This window comes from Lygodium microphyllum, chromosome 25, assembly GCF_053477565.2.
Source record: "Lygodium microphyllum isolate KBCC chromosome 25, Lygodium_microphyllum_v1.1.10, whole genome shotgun sequence".
In the NCBI taxonomy this organism is placed as follows: Eukaryota; Viridiplantae; Streptophyta; class Polypodiopsida; order Schizaeales; family Lygodiaceae; genus Lygodium; species Lygodium microphyllum.
This window is the reverse complement of record NC_141159.1, coordinates 106,862,370-106,884,186: the sequence shown is the minus strand read 5'-3', so window position 1 is coordinate 106,884,186 and position 21,817 is coordinate 106,862,370. Positions and strand designations below refer to the sequence as shown.

Here is a 21,817-nt window from a genome sequence, read left to right as displayed (position 1 = left end):
CAAGCTACAGGTAAGAAGCTCTCCCATCCTTCCACTCTTTCTCTTGGATAGTGCCTGTGGAGGTACCGAAAGCAGGGCAGAGCAAAAATCTCAGATTGCAGTGAGATTTGGTGTGCGCAAAGAGCGATGTGTATTCTGCAAATGAACCTTTAGGGCTTTCCCGCAGTTATTTTGGGCATTTGAGACCGTTTCAGGCCCTGTTTTAGAGCCACAAGGTTTCGAACATTAGTTTCAGGGTACACTATGATTTCGGCTGTTTTGACCAAAAGCGGGTGCGCAGGTTACAGATTGCGAATCTATTATTCTTGAGGTGTTTGTACGAAGCAAACATAAGGTTTATCTACAAACAGGTTTCAGATTGCATGAATTGTTGAGGAGACAGTGAAAAAGGCTGTCTGGTGTATTGCTATGCACTACAGGTCAAGGGTTGCAGAAGATTTGCTTGCTATTTGGTATTAGTTTTGTGATAATGGCAGAGAATAGTGGAAGCCCCATCATTGAGAAGCTCGACAAGAACAACTACTCTTCATGGAAGTTCCGTGTCACGAACTCCCTTATTGGAAAAGGCCTCTACGTGTTTGTTTCAGGTGAAGAAAAGGAGCCAGAGGTGAGTGATCCTCCAATTGTAGAAGAGACAAAGGCACGAAAGGAATGGAATGCAAAAGACAAGAAGGTCATGTATTGGCTATCTGTAGTAATTGACAATAATATACTGGGACATATTAGAAATGCAAAGAATTCATATGCAGCTTGGAACATACTTGAAAGTATGTTTTCTGTAAATACAAAGGCATGAAAGATTCAACTCAAGCAAGAGTTGAATAGATTGAAGAAAGTGAAGATGTCTATCAATGAGTATGCACTGAAGGTAAGGAGCATTGCAGATGCATTGGCAATGATTGATGCAATGCCCGATGATGATGATTTGGTGTCGTCTACCTTGGGTGGACTTAACAATGAAAAGGCTTGGAAGTCTTTTGTAACTTCCGTATATGTCAGAAAGCCATTTCCAGATTTCGATGAGTTGGTCTCCCTTATGATCACTGAAGAGATCAATATGCAGAGTGAGACATCTGAAAGAAGTGGTGAACAGGTTCAAGCTTTCTACTCCAGTTCAGGAAGGGGACGTGGCAGGTTCTCTTCAAGAGGTTGTGGTATAGGATGTGGTAGTGACAACCAGCAAAACAGATTGAATCAGCAATTTGGAGATATGCAGGTTTCAAGAGGTCGTGGTAACTTTAGAGGCAGGGGGAGCTTTAGAGGAAGAGGTGGATGGCTAAACAAAGGCTCTAACAACTCTGGTATTGTGTGTCACTACTGTGGTAAAACAGGTCATATTGCAGCCCAATGTTATGCTAAGAAAGATGATATTCGCAGTGGTAAGCTGTAGCAAGGAAACTATGCATCGTCTTCACGACAGAATGAAGACAAAAATGAACATATGTTTGTTATACAACATATGTTGAATGCTGTTACATGAAAGGGAACACATGATGATGTTTGGTATGTTGATTAAGGTGCATCCAATCATATGACTAGCCATGCAGAATGGTTTGGAGAGATGCAGGATTTGCAAAATGCAGGTTATGTGCAAACGGGTGATGATTCATGCCACCCAATTTCACACATTGGAAAAGTTTCCTTGTCCTTGCATGATGGTAAGACAAAGAGTCTTTCAAATGTATTATATGTGCCATCTATTACAAAGAACTTGGTGTCAGTCAATCAAATGCTAGAGCAAGGGCTGCAAGTCAGATTTAGTGCAAAGGGCTGCTTTGTAGAAGACTTCAATGACAAGTGCAGGTTGGTAGCAAAGGGAAGTAGAGTTGGACGTATGTTTACTTTGGATGCTGGAATTCCTACTATGAATGCTGCTATGTATGCTAAAGGAAAAGATGTTCTTGCAGATATTGAAATTTGGCACAAACGCATTGGACATGCAAATGTACACAGGTTGAAATTAATGCAGTCCAAAGGGTTGGTTACAGGTTTGCCTACATTTAGAGTTGTAGAATTTCATAAGGTATGCAAAGCATGTTAGTTTGGTAAGCACGCAAGACAACCCTTTTCACATGACAGAGATGTAAGCAGAAATATCCTTGATGTTGTGCATACAGACATTTGGGGGCCTACACAAAATGTATCTCTTGGAGGTAGTTCATACTTTGTCACATTCATTGATGATTATTCTAGAAAGCTGTGGGTATATTTTATGAAGGAAAAGAGTGAAGTGTTTGAGTACTTCAGAACTTTCAAGGTTGCAGCTGAAAGAGAAACAAGCTTGAAAGTAAAGTGCTTGAGGTCAGATGGAGGGGGAGAGTACCTCTCGAATGAGTTCAGTGATTTTTTGAAGTCTCATGGGATAAAGAGACAGTTCACCTGCAGGTATACCTCACATCAAAATGGTGTTGCAAAAAGGAAAAATAGGCATATTGCAGAAGTTGCATGCGCCTTGATGGCTGAAAAGAATATGCCTAAGCATTTTTTGTATGAGTCTATTCATATTGCTGTTTATATTATGAACAGAACTCCCACAGTTGTGGTTCATGGGATGACTCCTGAAGAATGCTTTACTGGCAGAAGCCCGATGTATCGCACTTGAAGGTATTTGGCTGTGCTGCATATGTTCATGTGCCAGATGAGCTACAGAAGAAGCTTGATCCAAAGACAAAAAAATGTGTCTTTATTGGATACTCTTTAGAGCAGAAAGGGTATCACTGTTATAACCCTGACACATGTAAGTTTAGAGTGAGCAGGGATGTCATCTTTGATGAAATGAGCAGTTGGTATGCATCTAGTGGTGATGCATTCAATGATGATGATGATCATGACACTCATGTGCAGGCTGAAAAGTAAGAATCACAGACTCTTAGTGGACTAGAGACATCATCTGGTAGTCCATGGTCTGGGAGACTAAGGAGTAGCTCTACATCTTCAGGTGCATCTAGTAGCACTAGAGGTAAAGACAAAGGAAAGAATAAAGTGTCAGATGGCATTGATGCAGTTCTTGATGGAGACCCTAGTGGCTCAGAGAGCTTGGATGATGAGCTTCGTATTCCTTCTGTCAGGACACCAGGTGTACAAAGAGCTCATAGTAATGTAAAGGCTCCATTGAGTGATCTAGTGGTACACAAATCCAGCAGGGTCAGATATCCTGTTAAAATATTTGGTTTTGAAGGTTATGCAACTCACCATTATGCTTATATGGTGAAACTAGTTGAGGATTTTGAGCCCACTTGCTTTGAGGATGTTGTTGGTCATACTCATTGGGATGCAACAATGGATGAGGAGATGGCTGCATTAGAGGCCAATAAGACTTGGGATCTAGTATCATTGCCAAAGGGCAAGAAAGCTATTGGATGTAAGTGGGTTTATAAGATTAAGCACAATGCAGATGGTTCTATTAGTAGGTACAAAGCTAGGATGGTTGCAAAAGGCTATGCCCAGACATATGGCATAGATTATGAAAAAACCTTCAGTCCAGTTGCTAGGATGGTAACTGTCTGATGTGTGATTTCTTTGGAAGTAGCCAAAGGTTGGAGGTTGTAGCAAATGGATGTGAAGAATGCCTTCTTGCATGGTGATTTGAAGGAAGAAGTGTATATGGATCAACCAGTAGGCTATGAAGATTTAGAGTATCCCACGTATATGTGCGGGTTGAAGAAGGCACTCTATGGGCTCAAGCAAGCACCTAGAGCATGGTCTGACAAGATCAGAGAGTATCTTGTCAATATTGGCTTTTATGTTTCTGATGTTGATCACTCACTTTATGTGAGAAAGGGAGATGCAGGTTTGGTCATCATAGTCATCTATGTGGATGACTTGATTATTACAGGTGATAGTGATAGTGGGATTGTTGAAGTCAAGGACTTTTTGAAGAAGAAGTTTGAGATGAAGGATTTAGGTGAGCTAAGGTACTTCCTTGGCATTGAGGTGATCAGATGTGATGATGGTATATGGCTATCCCAAAGACAATATGGCTTGGATATGTTGTCCAAGTATGGTATGACAACATGCAAACCACTTTCAGTCTCGTCGGAGCAGAATGTAAAGTTGAGTGCTGATGTTGGGGATGAGATAGAAGACCCTACTATGTTCAGGAGGATAGTGGAAAGTTTGATCTACATGACCATTACAAGGGCAGACTTGAGCTACGTTGTTGGTCTTGTGAGTTAGTTTATGCAAGTACCTAGAAAGCCACATTTGGATGTAGTTAGACGCATATTGAGATATATGAAGTTCATATTACATTATGGACTTTTCTATGAGGTAGGTATAGATGTACATGTGTTTGGATACACAGATGCAGATTGGGCTGGTAGTATGTCTATCTACAAGTGGATGCAGATTGGGCTGGTAGTATGTCTATCTACAAGTGGATACATGTTCTCTCTTGGCAGTGCAACAGTTGCTTGGAGTAGCAAAAAGCAATCTACAGTTGCTTTGTCGAGTATAGAGGCTGAGTATAGAGGTGCTGTTGTTGTAGCATGTGAGGTAGTATGGCTACAAAAGTTAATGGCTGACTTGGATGTACAGGTGGAAGGTCCATTTGTCATTTATTGTAACAACATGAGTAGTATACAATTGACTAGGAATCCTGTGTTCCATGCCAGGACAAAACATATTGAGGTAGACTACCACTTTGTGAGAGAGAAGGTACTCGCTAGTGAGATTGACTTGGTGTATGTCCGCACACAAGATTAGATAGCTGACATCTTCACGAAGGCATTGGGTACAGAGAAGCTTCAAAAGTTTCAAAGCTTACTTGGAGTTGCAGAGATGTAGTTGAGCTTGAGGGGGAGTGTTGAGATGGCAAGCTCAACACATGTGGACATTGATGATGGACCGCCTGGTTAGATGGGTCCACACATCTACGCTTAGCACGTTGGTGGTCATTATGACTCTCACATGGCCACTGACTCATTGCTTATTATATTCAGGTTGTTACACCTATTTACAGCTGGCATAGTTATAGCGTCAGTTGACTAGTGTAGTCGGTTATGCATTGTTTGACTTAGTAGGCCACTTTCCTTTATGTTGTATCTTATCTATACTTTGTGTACATTGTAAAGAGTGTGGAAGAAGAAGAAGAAACCATCAAATACCATATTGAGAAATATGGTAATTTCTCATAAGTTTGGGACACATGGTCAAATCTTTGGTTTTGTCATAACTTGAACACTATAACTCCAAATCGAGGGCTCTATAGCTCAATAGATTCCATTTTTCAAGCGCTTTCCAATGATAGGTCACATCATATAGTTTTGAGAAACTTATGGGCATGTTATCCGTGTGCCACCTTTTTAGTATTCAAAAAATGGGAATTGGGAGAACTCGCTCATATTGCGTAAGCAAGAAAACGTCTTGGCCTCCATCTCTGTTCTTGTCTCTTGAGTGAGCTTCTCCTTGTGCATTGTGTGTGTGTTTGGCACAGCATCTTGAGCAAGTCCCCCCACCACGCGATTCTTGATATAATATAAAGGCAAGCAATCATTTGTGATGGAATAATACTAGTGGTTATTGGTGTGGTATCATTAATTTGTTTATGGTGTAAGTTATTAGCAAATACATACATGTTTAGATGAGAGAAAAAATAAAAAAGGTGGCTTTCACAACTAAAATAGAAGACTTGTGTGAATGATTAACTTGAATAGTCAATGACAATGGTTTTAAACTTGCTTGGGTTTTTGGCCACATAGAAGGTACCCATGTTATATTGAAGTAAAGGGTTGCAACACACTCTTTGTACTTGTAAATTAAGGTTTTATTGTCAGAGAGAGAACTAGGGAGAGAGAAAGAGGAGAAGGGGAAGCCATAGAAGCTTTGAGCAAGATGGGAGAGAAAGACTGTAATTCTATTAATGTGTCAAAAAGATGTGTAAAATTACATGTCCTCTCCTTTTATACCAATGTCAGTGTGACATGGCATAATGTCAATGTTATTTACACTAAATCCTTATTCTTAGCTTCTTACAATCCATCCCTTCCCAAAAGTTTTTGTCCTAAAAAACAAACTTGAAAGACTAGAAAAGGATAGATGAAACAGAGTACTACTCTGATACAAGGGCTACAAAAATAGGAAAAACACTAGTTTGTACTAAGGAATGGAGAGGATCATAAGTGGGAAAGGTGAGTAGGCCATATGAACATCTATTTTGAAATGATAAACTGAAAACTGAACCATCATAACTCCAAGAAAGGACACCTGCAAGAGATAGACAACTTGTTGTCTACTAGAGAACCCACTGTAGTAAAATGGAGATATCTTGGGATGGGCATATCCAAATCAAGTGTGCTATGAGTCAAAAGAAAACTCATTAGACATACTTGCAACCCATATAGATATCCTTCTTTTGTAATCAAACCAAAATTGACGCTGAACCAAAACAATAAGCTGTCCAGAAATTGTCTGCAGTAGAACCAGAGATAAATGGACTATTGGCCTAATGAAGGTGCAAAATCTTGCTCAAAACCTCTTGGATCAAAAGGTATTCCATCATAATGATTGTCCAAGAGAATAGAATGTCTCTCAACCACATACTCTAATCCACCCGGATCAAATGGATACGATGAAGTATCCCCATAATCAAGTCCATGATCACATCCATAATCCTCCGGATCATAGGGAAGCACAATGCCATCTTCATATTCATGTATGCCCAAATCATGTATTATATCATCATCAGACATGTGCTAGTCATCATAACCATGATCAAGGTACTCATTATCAAATGCGTTCAATGGCTGTTGTAGACCTTGATTAAGTGTAAACTGATGCCCAAGAATATCATCATGAGGTTTCTCTAAGAGTCTAAAACCTTCAACATGACCATCTACATCTGCAAGTGCTTCATGTGATTCATCAACGAAGATGCCATCAGCTTGTACATCTTGCTCATCTGCAAGTGCCTCATGTAATGCATCAATGAAGATGCCATCAGCTTGTACATCTTGCTCTTCATTGTTCCCTTCTTGTACATCTTCTTGGGCTTGTATATCTTCTTGGTCTTCTTGCTCATCCTCTTGTTGATCATATTGTTCATTATCCAAATCTTGTTTTTCAGCTTGCTCATTGTTCTCTTCTTCATCATTAGCATTTGGAAAAGAACTCATCATTACATTTGGATAATCATGAGGTATAAATTGATTGGGATATGGGGTACCATGGTAGTTATGAACTTGCTACTGATCAAAGCTAGAAGAGTACTGATAAGCATAACCATTATTGTCACATCCATAAGAATTGGGCTGCTCAACTAAGAGAGCTTCACAAGTATAATCATAAGTATGTTGCTGAAGAGGTGAATTCTCATAAGCATAAGCATGTTGTCCATAACAGCCATTTTGCTGCCAAGGTTCAATGGAATGATACTCTGCATTATGATATGGTACATCATATTTATAAGCATTAACATGTTGTCCAGATGTACTTGCATATTTCTCATATTCATTTGCATGTTGTATATGTTCATATTCATAAGATGCATGTAGATCATAGTGTGTACTATCAGCATATACATGTTGTCCATAAGCATAAGCATTTAATTCAAGTGTATATACATGTTGGCCATAAGCATAAGCATTTGATTCAGGGCTTGCTCTTTTTTCTATAACTGCTTCATAAGAGCAATACACCGATCAGCTAAAACTCCAAGTTTGTTAATATTAGCCTGTGTTTGAAGCCAACCTTCAGCTAAAACTCCAAGTTTGTCAATATTAGCCTGTGTTTGAAGCCAACCTTGTTCACTAGAGCTGGAGCTATTGTTCTTAGTTTCCATTGTAGTCAAGTTGCTGTGTTGGTGAATTTTAGGACCTCTATCCACCCACCACTGATTGATTTGCAATTGTATCAAGCTTGCATTTGATAAGACCTTTTGAAGTCTGAAAGGTTTAGCTACAGATTTCAGGACATAGCTTGCAAGTATGAGGGCATCATCATCAAGTGTGGAAGAACTGTTTTTGTGTCTTCTTTAGTTATGCTGAGTTGCTTTCTTCTTGAGTCATGCTACCACTATGAACATGTGCTCCAAATCTATAACCCTGCAATGCATGAACCAACCACAACAATTGATCTCTCTCAAGAACACCAGCAAACGCCAAGCCTTCAGTTTGCAAAATAACTTGCAATCAATGAAATGGAAAATCTATAATCTGCTACCCCTGAACAATCAGAGAAGGTGTGTATTGTTCAAGTAGACCAATGCATATCAATGCTGCAACTCCACACAAAGCATTGGTTGTTTCTAGTAGATAACTACAAAGGCTTCATATCCATCACAAGCATACATTACTCCTCCATATTCTTTGCATACATTTGCAAACAACACTCATCAATGAACAGGTCCGTGAATGCAGTTAGGGACACCAGAAATTGGCTATAAAACATCTGTAGCAGCAGTACTGACATGGGCCTTCAGTACAACAGACTTTTTGCATTAACTATAGAAAGTATGTTAGCCTCCCTGATGGCAAAATTTTGATGATGCTAGCTTCCCTCTACAGATGATCATCCATAATATCACTATCTTGCCTTAAAATTCTGGTTTCACTCGTCTGACATGCATACTCACAAAATACACAATCCCCAAATTAGGACCATCAGACACATTCAACTGTACCCTATCCTAAGATTCAACACATTAAGGTCTTCATTGTTTGAAGTAAACTCGATTTCATTTGTACGCAGACCAAAGGAAAATCTCTGATAATCCAGCAGGGCACCACATTGGAACACTTTCTTCAATGTAGCATTAATTGTCAAGATTTTGCATGTTTAAAAAAAAAACCTGACTGCCCTGCTCCTGATCACTGGTCTTTGAAACAAAAAGCCTTGTCTCCCACCATATAGTCACCGAGTCCATACAATCCTTGCAATCATGTTGGCTTGCCATCTACACCTTCATAAAAGGAGTGGTCTTCCACATGTTCCAGTCATGCATTCTCCACCTTGTCCTGGACTGTTAAGGATCAACAGGACTGGAAGATACCTCCCTGTATCTCCACTTGGAACAATCAGAAGGGATACACTATTCCTCTTGACAAACGGCTTGCAGCAGATGGTAGAGGGCTCCGGGATGTCCAAATTAATGACAATTTTGCCAAACTCTATGAGGCTCTTTATGTTACAGAGAAGAAGGCTAGAGAAGCAGTGGAGATGATGACAAAAATAGGATTCTGATTACGTATTGCCATTGGTCTGAAAGCAGGTCTGATAAGCCTTGATGAAGGCTTGAATCCATCACGCCTTTGCATGAAAGCCTGATGGAGGTCAGAGGTTGGAGGCTGATCTTGGCAATAGTTACAGCTAGGACTTGCATTCCAATGCCAAGAATATTATATCTGAGATGACCAACAAGTGGGATTATCAATTAGCTGCAATGCACTTGGTGGATGCTCACCTTTGTAGTGATCCTGGGAAGTATCTCAACGCACTGTTGCTTTCCTTATCAACAATGCTACATTTGGAGCTTCCTCATATTAATGTGTTATCAAAACTGATCTTATTGAAAGCTATGGCAAGCTAGTTTTCAATCTAGACTTTTACACTGATGTGCAAGATCTCTCCTACTTGCAGTTTGGCCTCAACCAAGATCCACATTTTGCGAAGTACAGGAAGCTTACCAAGGATCTTTGTGAGCTTGTGGAGGACTTCTCCCTAGTGAACTTTACAACACTCAATATACAGGACAAGGAAAGTGTGGCAAACATAGTAAAGCTTATTGATAAATGCAACGGCTATGTCTTTTTTGGAATTGAAGGTAACATAAACGAATTTATGAAGTTGGTTGCCAAGGACATGGACTGGGACTACTATAGAACAGATGCTGTTCAGGAGAAATATATGGCATATAGCTTCCCCGCCCTCCCTCTGCATGAACTGTGCTGTTTTTGCGTCTCTCCCATTCGGAATTCCCCCTCTCTTGTTCATTGTGCCGGTTCCGGAATGGCTTTTCCTACATGGAAGCAACACCCTCCTTTCAGCCCTTTCGCTCCCGGTGCTACATGTCTGTGATTTCACCTGCGGTTCTGTGAGGAAGTGGGCAAATCTTGGACTTCTTTGAACTCCTGATCCAGTGTGCCAGCAATTGGAGGTGGATCAGCTTAACATATTGGGTCTGGAAATGCTTACTGTTCTTCGCCAAGATGGAACCTGGAACTGTGGATCTGGTCTCCAGGACTGTTGCAATACTCTCCAAACTGTTCAAGTATGCCAATGTGTATCAATGTACTGCAACTCCACGCAAAGCATTTGGCTTCTTCCATTTTTGCCTCTAGCTTCTGAAAAATCTTCACTACTACCTGTTGTCTTTAGGGTTTCAAAAATACAAAATACTTGTGAAGAGAGGTTGTTGAAAACACCATAGATACTGGAAGGAATCCTTGAAGAAGGAGAAAAAGAAGAAAAGTTTGCTCTCTAAAGTCTCTTCAAAGCCTTCAATAATGGTGCTCCACTTGTTAAGAATGAAGAGTAAAGAAAGTTTCCATCATGAAATGCCTGTAAAAACCTCATGGTTGAAAGCTAGGAGAAGATCTATGTTGCAAACTCCATGAAAGCTTGGAAAAATCTTGGAGAAAGAGGAAAGGAAAACCTCTTTTGAAAAGTAACCACAGTTTAACCCCAAACTAAGCCCTGTTAACCATCCTTTACTCTAGTTACCTCCATTTTTGCATGAAGTTTGATGACGACCTACCATTTAAGCCATTCTCCACGGTATCTGACCTTGGATATCTCCAGATATAGTCTCTTACTAACTGTAGATGATCTGCAGCACTCCACTAGTCACTGTCTTGTACAATTTTTGTCTGAAATTGATTTTGATAGAGGAAAATAGGACTGAAAATAGAAGAAAAGAATGGATCAAAGACCAATGCTTTGATACCACTTGTCAGAGAGAGAAAGAGGAGAGAGAAGACTGCAGAAGAGAGAGAAAGACTGTAGGAAGAGAGAGAAGAAGAGTGGCAAGGAGAGAGAAAGACTAGATTTAGAGAGAGAAAGACAGGAAAGAAGGGGAAGCCATAGAAGCTGTGAGCAAGATGAGAGAGAAAGACTGTAATTGTATTAACGTGTCAAAAAGATGTGTAAAATTACATGTCGTCTCCTTTTATACCAATGTCATTGTGACATGGCATAATGTCAATGTTATTTATGCTAAATCCTTATTCTCGACTTCTTACTGATACCACTTGTTAGAGAGAGAACTAGGGAGAGAGAAATAGGAGAGAGAAGACTGCAGAAGAGAGAGAAAGACTGCAGGAAGAGAGAGAAGAAGAGTGATGAGGAGAGAGAAAGACTAGATTTAGAGAGAGAAAGATAGGAAAGAAGGGGAAGCCATAGAAGCTGTGAGCAAGATGGGAGAGAAATATTGTAATTGTATTAATGTGTCAAAAAGATGTGTAAAATTACATGTCCTCTCCTTTTATACCAATGTCAGTGTGACATGGCATAATGTCAATGTTATTTACACTAAATCCTTATTCTCAGCTTCTTACATTTATTGAGTTTATAATATCATGAGCTACTTCAGATTGCTTGGGGTCACCATATGGTTGCCCTTGGGATTTTTTATGCTTTTGGGATATTTTAATGCAGATATTGCAAGGCAACACCTATAGGTAGGTTATGCGTTCTCCTCAATTTGTGTACTTGAATTGAGTAGCACATTAACAATAATTTATCACATAATAAAATTATCCTGAAATATCATTCACATGCCATGTAGCACTTTCTTAATGAAATATAAAAATCATACATTTTTCTCCAATTCTCAAATCTGATACTCTACCCACAAAAAGCATAAAACACATTAAATCTCTTGTTATCGCATAATTGTTGGCTTGAGTAGTATATTTTAATTAAGATTATTTTATCTTCTCCATTTACTTCATGTAAAGTTTTCATGTGATCATTCATTAAAGAATTAGCTCTATTGCTAGTATCAATAAATATGATTGATATAGGAATGGACAAATTTTAAAACCATAAATGACCTCAAAAGGTGCACCATTGGCAGAATGAGGAGTATTGTTATAAGCTAATTGGAGGACACATAGATATTGACTTGGAGGGTCACTCATAACTATATGTGTATATCACATGGGCTCTCAATCTAAGGGATTTTCAAATACCATTTTTACACATTTGTTACATATAGAAGGATATTATATAAAGGGACGTTTTCACAAATTGAATAGAAAAGGGGTATGTTCTATTCAATAAAAATTCATAGATAAGGGCATTGGTAAACAAGCCTTGAATGCATGTGATATATAGAGGATATACATATAGTGAATCCCCCAAGGATGTTGATCCCACTTTAAAAAATGGCCAATAGCATAAGACTTAAGTCAAGTATAGTACTATCGATTGCTTTGGTTGACCATTGCTTTTTAGATGGAAAGCTGATGTAAAGTCCATTTAGAACCTTATACTTTCCCCTAGTTAACTTCTAACTCTATTTGGTCTATTCACTTCTCATACCCCCAAACCTTTTTTACAATCTTACTCTTATTTACAAGGCACATAACCCTCTCTATTCACTTTATATATTTTTTATTTTATTGTTGTTGTTATTGTCATCATTATCATCCTCATTATTTTGCTTATAGTTTTCTCTCTAACTAAACAAAACACTTTTATAACTAATGCACTCCACTTTTACCAATACCCTCTAGGAGATGCGTGTAGATAGTCTAATGCCTAAAGAGGGGGATCCATCAAATGCTACAAACCATCTTTGTATTGAACCCTAAGGACCTCCCAAAAGTGCTCATAGTGATGAAAATATAATTCTTTTTGCCAAAACCAATGATCATTTTCCAAGAAGAAATACTCATGTATGGGCCAACCTAGATTCTCACAATTGACATACTCATAGTAATATCCTTCCGTATCTACCTCTCATATGAGTATTCCCATTAGCTTAGGTTCATTAGATTCTTCCTGTGTTTTCTTCTTTCAATGTACTATCTCTTTCTTTCAAAGATTTATTGTGTTTATTATTTAGGTGAGCCCCTCTCAGAGTTGGTTCTTTTGCTTTACTTGTGTGTTCTTAGATGGGTATATTCAACTACTTTCCTCTCTTCTTCCAACTCTCTTCCAAATTTTCTTGTCCTCTCCCCCCTCTCCCCCCCCCCCCCCCCCCCCCCCTTTTTTTCCCCTCATTTTCTACTTGAATTTGCTACCTAAAATCAATGCAATACTAGTTGTACCCTTTTCAAAATATATAACATTAAGAACTTGAATTTTTGTATTAGTATAATTTCTTCAAAATGCTCTATCAACTCAGATTGTAGAGATATGTTACAATATTGATCTTACACAAAGAGTATAACTATAGGATTGAAAAATTTTGTAGATTTAAGGTATAGTTTACAGGAGAAACAACTATTTGTTGATGTAAAGTTCTTTTATTCTAGCCAACTACTTATTAGAGGAATATAGCAACGATGTTATAAAAGGAGAAGCATTGTTCCTTTCCTACTTAGTAGACTTTACAACTGATTTTGCATCAAAGAAAAGTAGCCTCCAACTTCTCTAGAGACCAATCATTGTTGTGTTTTTGTTAATGTTGCAGTATTTTGAATTCAACACAAACCATGCATTTCCCTAAAACCATGAGGAAGTTTTGTGTTACACAAAACTACCATAGTTCAGCCATCTAGTAAGCCAATATGTAGATTTTTTATTCATGCAAATTGCTTTTTCCCTATTAAAATTTTTAATTTGTGCACATTCCTTTTCTGATGTTAACTTTTTGATTACTCAATGGTAGTTGTGAGAGCCTTCCTCCATGGTGAATGCTTGGAGCTCTCATGTGCACAGGCTATGATCAAAAGTGCCCTTAGATCCTCCAATGGAATGCTCTTTACACATCTAAGATAGTTACTAAACTTGTACACTAAAGGAACAAGTGTGAAGTCCCCACGAATCTCCTCTCCTCCTCTAAAAATGCTTTCACTACCCTCTTCTTTTTTTTATCCAACCTCCCAAAATGCTTGCAATTCCCATGCTCCCTTCAATTTGGAATATTTAGATCCTCTTTTTTTGGAATTTCAGCCTTTGATGCTCCTCTACTTGTCCACTACAAAGCCCATCAATCAAAAAACATTGCTCTAGTGTTGTTGCCTTCTCTTATGAAATTGTCCTCCTCCCTCACAATCAATGTAGGCCCTCCAATCTCTCCTTATCTTTGCTCAAATATCTCCTTCTTTTCTTGGATAGTGTTTCCTCCCCTAAATTGTCTCTCCTTGCCATTTGTGGTCACCCTTCTTTCATCTCAGATGTTCCATCCCTCTTCTTTCTCTTCTCATGCTTACCTTGTCTTTTGACTTTTCCACCCTCCCACTAGTAGAGCTAGATCTTCTCTATTTTAGCGATAAGCTCTCAAGTTGATTACCTAGGCTCATTCTTATTCCCCCATTGTAACCTTTTGTTACCATAATATCTCTTCCTACTTCTTTATGGTTCCCTCATTAAACCTTAAAGGTAACATTGCTTCTCTCGCTCTCCTATTATGTAATAATATATCTAATTTTAATCTCAACCTCCTACCTTCCAATCCCCTTGCTCCATCATCCAAACTTCCAAAACATGTCATTAGGCATCTCAAGTTGTATATCACTATGTAATCCTAGGCCCTCTTCTATCTACAAACAAAAGAGCAAATAGAATTTTTAACTTAGTACTTCCTAACACTAAAGGGCCATAAATCCCCCCTAGTTCTGCCAATTGGTTTTTTGTAATGGAGGGGAAATTTCTAATTGAAATGAAATTTAATATTCTTGGAAAAACACATGAAATATAACTAAGAACCCATAGCCAAAGCATATATTCATGCGATGCTGGCACTAAGGCCTACTCATGTAATAATACACAACTTCTTACTAAGTGGTCAAGGAATCTCATCTCCATGAAAGGTGGGAGGATGGAAACCTCAAAGCTCCATGAAGGAAAACAATTATGCAATGATTGAAAAGTTATACAAAGTGGCTTAGCAAACATTATTTATGCTAAACCCTAATTCTAGGCTTACTGTAAGTGACAAGCTCTAAAATTCCTACATTATAGACCATCCCTTCCTAAAGTAGTTTTGTCCTCAAAACTAAAGATAAAGTAAATTTACAATAAAATCTTATGTAAAAGAAACTCTTGTCATGTGGGTCTTTTGTTGAAAATGATCCATGAAAGATGACAAAATTAAATTAAATTTGTGAAATTATTACACATAGTGAGAAATAGGGTTGGTGAGGAAAAATGCCCATAATTAAGTATAGATAACACCAATTTGCATGGATGAGGTATCATTATTAAGTAGACATTAGTAGAAATATCATAAAAAACTTGATAAATTTTGGATTAATTTCTTTACTATATAAATTTTATATAGCAAGCTGTTTCTTGTTCTATAGCTCAAGTAATATCACTATTTGAATGGGAAATCATAAGGGACTTTGAAGATATTAATAATTTGGAAAAAATAAAATACTATCTGCACTAGCCAAGCATAAGGTGACACCATTAGTTTATTCAAATGCAAAAATAAAAATTCACATCTTCCATCTATTGCTATTTTCCACAAAGCATATTGTAGAATATTAGACCATGAAAATTCACATCTTCCATCTATTGCTCTTTTCCACAAAGCATATCATAGAATACTAGACCATGTATCTACAATAGAGTCTCAAAGTTTGATTTTGCAACCATTTGAAAATAATTGGTCATGCCAATCAAAACCATTCCATTAACCTGGTACACAACTTAGCTTGACATACCCAATATTTCACAATGATCACCTGTGCGGTTGGATCCTCAGTCAAACTTCTTGAACAAAGTGAAGCAAAGCCTTCTACCCTTCCCTTGTAACATTTGAACTCATAGATTACCATGCTAGATTACCATACTTTATTGGGAAACTAATCTTGGGCCAAGCAATGGAGTGCTTGAGTCAAGCCATATAGAAGTGATAAACCTTTAATGCGACCTTCCCATATCTTCCTTTCTATGTTTGTAAGGAAATTCATATTCTCGTATGCACTCTCCATGATGAGTTTCCACATCCTTCTATCAACGATAAGTTTTCCAATGATTATAGTAGATTTGTATATTTAAACACCTAGCCTATGTTTGCTAAGAGACACGTGATGCCTACAATTATGGGTTAGGAAAACTTGGGTGGCTTGATTAGGACTCGTGGAAGATAAATAAAAATATAGAGGAAAATCTTGATAGTGGGAGTAGCATAAGGAGGTGGTGTGTGTGCATGTTGCAGTAGGATTGAAGTTACATCTTGAGACTAGTACTTGGGCCTCCTTTGAGATGGACATCATAAGTATTATGCTTTAGTCTATTCATACTCTTTGTTTGAAATTTATAATTTATTTTTTTGTTCTATCAAATTTCTAGAATCTTTGTTGAGTATACTTTTTTCCATGTATGGGTTCACTTGTCATCATGCAATGAGAGAAAGAGTATGCCTTATGTTAGGGGCTTTTTTTATTCTTGGAGAGGGTATGGACATAGGGAGGAGAGGTAATAGATCTATATGTACTTGTCGTATTACTAACACATGTGCATTTTATGTTTTATCTAAGGGTTATTATAATCTATGTTTGTTTCCTGACACATGATTAGAGGAGGCATTATGTGAAGATGAGATATTCAATTAGGGATCTCATCTTGTTGTACTTGACATATTTAATTGTATCACATGGATTTATAGTTTTAGAATTTTAATTGAATTATTTGTAGTTGTATCATTTCAATTTATAGGTATTCAGTTATAGTAATATCATTTGAACTTTGTTGTGTCTTTATCCTACTTTCAAGTGCCTCATTGTAAGTTGGTTGTATCATTTGGACTTAGTTGTATCTTTATCCTACTTTCAAGTGTCTCATTGTATGTTTGTTGTATACATTTAAGCACCTTGTGTATATTTATTTCAATTCAACCACTCCCATTGGCTTTTCTTGAGATTTATATAGGTTTGAATTGTAGTCTATGTTTGACAATATAGTAGACATAGACGACAACAATCTAGCCTTGATATGCATTAAAATTTTTTCTTTGCATTTATTAGTATAAGTATTTGTATATCCTTTGAAAGTTTCTTTGCACACCTCAAAATATTTGTCCATATGTTTGCTTGAATAAGTATTAAAAAACCATAAAATTTTCATTAATATGTCCATTGCACTATATATCGAAAGATATCGTGACACATATTTTGATGATAATATCAACACTTATACCAACATACTTGTTTTAGTATATCCTTCATTTGTTATAGTAACTACTCTCATAATAATCTAGATGCTCAAGGATTTGTTGTATATCATGTAACTGAAGATCATCTTTTATGTATATTATTGAAAGACTCTTGTTGGATTTCACATCGCAAAGAGAGAAATAGATAAAATCGCTTCTCATAAATCATCGTCCCCCTGCACTCCCCCACATATATTAAGTAATGTGAATTGATATAATTCATTGTGATAATTAACTTTAATTAGTTTACATATATATATATATATATATATATATATATATATATATATATATATATATATATATATATATATATATATATATATATATATATATATATATATATATATATATATATATATATATATATATATATATATATATAACATATTATACTATATATCATGATAATAACTATAAATTTTAACATGGACATAGTATATCTATTATTATAACATAAATTATATTACTATTTTATATTTAAAGGAGTTTTATCAATTTACATAGACGTAGTAGAGTTGATACAAAGTGTGATGTTAAAAATAGTTAATACTCCATATTATTAATATAATTTAACTAATATATTATGATTAACATAATATATAATTTACATCAATATTTTGATACTTTTAATAGGTTATTTGTAGATTAAATAACATAATATATTGCTAATTAATATATAGTTTAAAATATATTTATCAATTTTAATATTCTTAATATATTAAAATTTATTATTGATATAATTATTAGAATAAGACATTAATATACATAAGTATGGAATGTTTATTAATTGCAATACATTAACATATTAGTATAAATTTATTATTATAAGTGATCAATATAAATATATTAGTAAGATTGATAGTATAAATTATGATATTAATAAAATTATTAATATATAAAGACAAATAGCATTAAGATTTTGACAATGTTATAGACATTATATAAGGGTATGTTATTAATATCATTAACTATATGAAGTACTTAGCTCTATCGACGTATATTGCTAATGTTATTACAATATGAATATTATGTATGAGTATATAATATTTTATTATGATATGCTATTAATATTCTTAAAAATTTTAAGTATTTAAGACTATTAATACATATTGATAAGGTTACTATTATGTATTCACATTTACTATTGTTATTCTTATTGTTATTATTAGCATAGTATTAATATAAACATGAAAATAAGAAATTACACATAATTATACTAACATTAATATTCTTAATGACATAGTTAATATTTAAGGAGATTTATAGTATATTTAATATCCTTGATTATTACTTATATAATATACTAAGTATTTTATAATACATAAAATTATACCTTAACTATAAACTTATACTAAAACATGATGCACACCTTTGTAGAAGTGCTCCACAAAGGGTAAATTCCAATGTATAAAGTGTCTTTTAGTAGGTGAAATATAACAACAAAATATGATGCCTATGTGTGGACTATGTATGGCGAATAATACTTGCTACATGAAGCCTGGCTTAGGGTACAAAACACACTTCATTTGGGTAACACCTCGGTTTCCATAGCCTAGGCATCAAAATGACTAGTCTTGTATGATAGCAAGGAAATGAATTTGGTAGCCTCTCTATATGTGCTTTGCAATTGTGTCATGGCCCATGTGACAACCATCATATCTGTTGCAAGAGAGCCTTTGCATTTATACTAGTAGTGTGTTGAACATCATTTTTTTGACACATAGCATAATGCTATAAAAAATCTCTTTATTGACACACATCACAATGCTATAAAAAGCTTATTGTTGCTACTTTAGGCAAATTTTGAACTTCAATAAGGTGCCTCCCTTCTCTACCATTTTATTTCTAAACGAAAACCATTGCTAATATTTGTAGCTCTATATATCTCAACAAGCTCAAATTGTCTAATTCTTATTATACTTCAAGTAGAGTAAAAATTAGAGGTTTTAGAAAGTCAAGTACTGTAGCTTTACACATATACTTGCAAATATTGAAGGTGTTGGAAAAGTACATTATTGTCTTAAAAACAAGTGTCCTAACTTTAACAATGGCTAGGAATAAGAGTAATAATGAAGCTGAAATGAAGTTGTCCAAGCTCAATAAGGACACTAATGATTTCTTGCAACAATATAAAGAGAGTTTTCGTTAATTTTTGCCTGGAAAACTCATATCAAAGAGGCATGAGATCATTTTAGTTGTCTACTACCAAAAGTAATATAACAAGTTTAACAAATCTAGGCATTACTATTGATATGAGCATCAAAATATTCATATGAATAAGTGCATTGGTATAAGCATTGATGTGATTGTTAAAATATGTGTTAGGATATCGGTCACTATATAGTGCAACACACATATCAATGCGTATTTTGATGGTTTTTTGACACTTATTAAAACATGCATACCGATGAATATCCCGAGGCACGCAAAGAAAATTATGACAAACATACTGGTACTAGTATAGAGATAAAAAGTTTCACAAGGATTAGGGTTGCATCCCTACTATCTATGTTTGCTATCCTATCAAACATAGACTATTGTTCAAACTTGTATAAATATGAACAAAAGCCATTGGAGGTAGTAGAATTGCAATTAAAATACACAAGGTGCTTGAATGTATATGATGAACATACAATGAGCCATTTGAAAGTAGGATGAAAACACAAAAATGAATATTTATAAATCCAAATGATACAACTAAAATTCTATAATTATAGAGAATATAGTAAAAGACCTCAATTAATAAAACTTCAAACTATACAATAAAGGTACAATGAGACGCTTGAAAATAGGATAAAGACACAAGAGAGTCCAAGTATAGACTGAAATGATGCAACTGCCTCCTTATGCTACCTCCACTTGTTGTCAAGATTTTCCTACATATCTTTCCTTATCTTCTTCCATTGATCCCAATCAAGCCACCCAAGCTTTTCCAACCCATCATTGTAGGCATTACATCCCTCTTAACAAAGATGGGCTAGGTTTCTCTAGGTATGAGTCTGTTATAATCATTGGAAAACTTATCTCACTAATAGAAGGTTGTGGAAACTCATCACAAAGAGTGCATGCAATAATAGAACCTTTGCTTTCAAACATAGAAAGGAGGATATGGGAAGGCCACATTAAAGGTTATCACTTCCAAATGGCTCAAGATTTTTCACTATGTTTATTTTTTACAACAATTCCACTAGTAGAGCTAAGAGGACCTTTGTTAATGAACTTTTAGAGAGCTTGCAGATATTTTTCTTCTATTGTAAGCATTGTAAAAACTAAGTTGATTTGTTGGTATTGGAATCAACAACCATATTGGATTGCAAATTTGGGATTTAATTAGGGAACTATCTTTGTTGATCCTCCATATTGTCAACTAGGTCCACTAGGGGTACAACTCAACATCAAGCAATGCTTTTGGTGGATCTACAAATAGATTAGTATAAAACTTGGAAATCATGTAATATGTGTTTTAAGTTTTCTTGATAATATGTTTCTCATCAAGAATATATGTAGCATGTTTAGTCCTTGTTGCCTTTGTTTTGCCTTTCAATAAAGATTCAAACAACATTGAGGAACTACTTTCCTTGGAATTTTGGTGATCAAGGCTCAAGCGCTCCATTGCTAACCCAATATTTCTCCCCCAATGAAGTATAGTAATCTATGTGTCAAAATGTTACAAGGGAAGGATTAAAAAACCTTTGCTTCACTATGTCCAAAAATAATGATTGATGATGATTAGCCATGCATCAGCTATCATTTTAAGTTGTTGAGTTTGTCAAGGTAAGTTGTGTATTGGGTTAATGTAATGGTTTTGATTGGTAGGACGAGTTATTTTGAAATGGTTGCACATCAAACTCGAAGACTCTGTTGTAGCTCAATCTCTTAATATCACATGGTCTAGCATTCTAGAATTGTGGAAAAGAGCAATAGATGGAAGATGAAATTTTCTATTTTGGTAATTGAATAAAGTAATCATGTAGCTTTTGATGAATACTTCATCTCCATTTAAGCATAATCCCAAGCTCTCCAAAATGCCACTCTCAAATGGGATCAAGGTATGTTTTGACATTTTAGGTGGTGGGAAGATGAAATTTTGGTTCATAGATAGAATATAATCACACTTTGATCTCACTAATTGAGAAATAAAGTGGATGTATTAGGTATTATAAAATGAAGTAAGTGGTGCCATGTAAAGAGAAACTTGGAAAGCTTTGTGTTAATAGGTTGGTAAACGTCTTTTGTCTTATTGAAAGGGGGATGATTTTGAAAAGCCTATTGATGATTGCTACATGAAAATTTGGACTTACCTAGATTCCCTCATGGTGGAAAGAGATGTTGGAAGTTTTTGCACTTTTAGAGAATGGTGAGCAAATATTTCTCCTTCAGAGGATCATCGTTATAAAACAAGTTTCCACTAAATAGAGGACTTGCAAGTTTAAGCAAATGTCATGTTTGTATCATTAGTGCAAAAGCTGTGGTGATGTGGCTTAGCATCTCTTCTAGGAATGCAAAAAGTGAAACATTTTTGTGAAAATATTTAGACATGGTTTAGAG

At 35.8% G+C, this 21,817-nt stretch overlaps 1 pseudogene; it reads left to right on the top strand.

Annotated features, from left to right (window-relative positions):
- The first annotated feature begins 8,932 nt into the window (after positions 1–8,932).
- Positions 8,933–21,817, top strand: part of LOC148014591 (GPN-loop GTPase QQT1-like) — a 59,282-nt pseudogene continuing 46,397 nt past the window's right edge.